General features: G+C 29.1%; 1 protein-coding gene across 1 annotated transcript in view; it reads right to left on the bottom strand.

The window, feature by feature from the left end:
• The window catches only part of LOC119589223, a gene marked incomplete in the record, with an annotated part of 32,073 nt that overhangs the window by 20,726 nt on the left and 11,051 nt on the right, over positions 1-296 (bottom strand).

The raw sequence follows: 296 nt of genomic DNA on the forward strand, positions 1-296 counted from the left end.
GTTTAGATTTAGGTAATGACTGACAGGTTATTTTCTAAATAAATTTATTATAGATATAACACCTAGACACACACAATAAAAGTTTCACTTCGTCGAAGTTATGTTATATTTCATAACTGTATACGAGATAAAAAAAAGTTGTCAACATATCTAATATTACCACTTCTAGCAGGTAATAAAATTCTAAAATAATAGTAAATACGAGATAACTTATTCCAGCACATACCAACGCCATTTTTTTATTATTGTCACCTTGCAATTTCCTAAGCTTGCCCTGACGATGCAACATAGTAAAT

This window comes from Penaeus monodon, chromosome 25 (assembly GCF_015228065.2).
Source record: "Penaeus monodon isolate SGIC_2016 chromosome 25, NSTDA_Pmon_1, whole genome shotgun sequence".
Lineage (NCBI taxonomy): Eukaryota > Metazoa > Arthropoda > Malacostraca > Decapoda > Penaeidae > Penaeus > Penaeus monodon.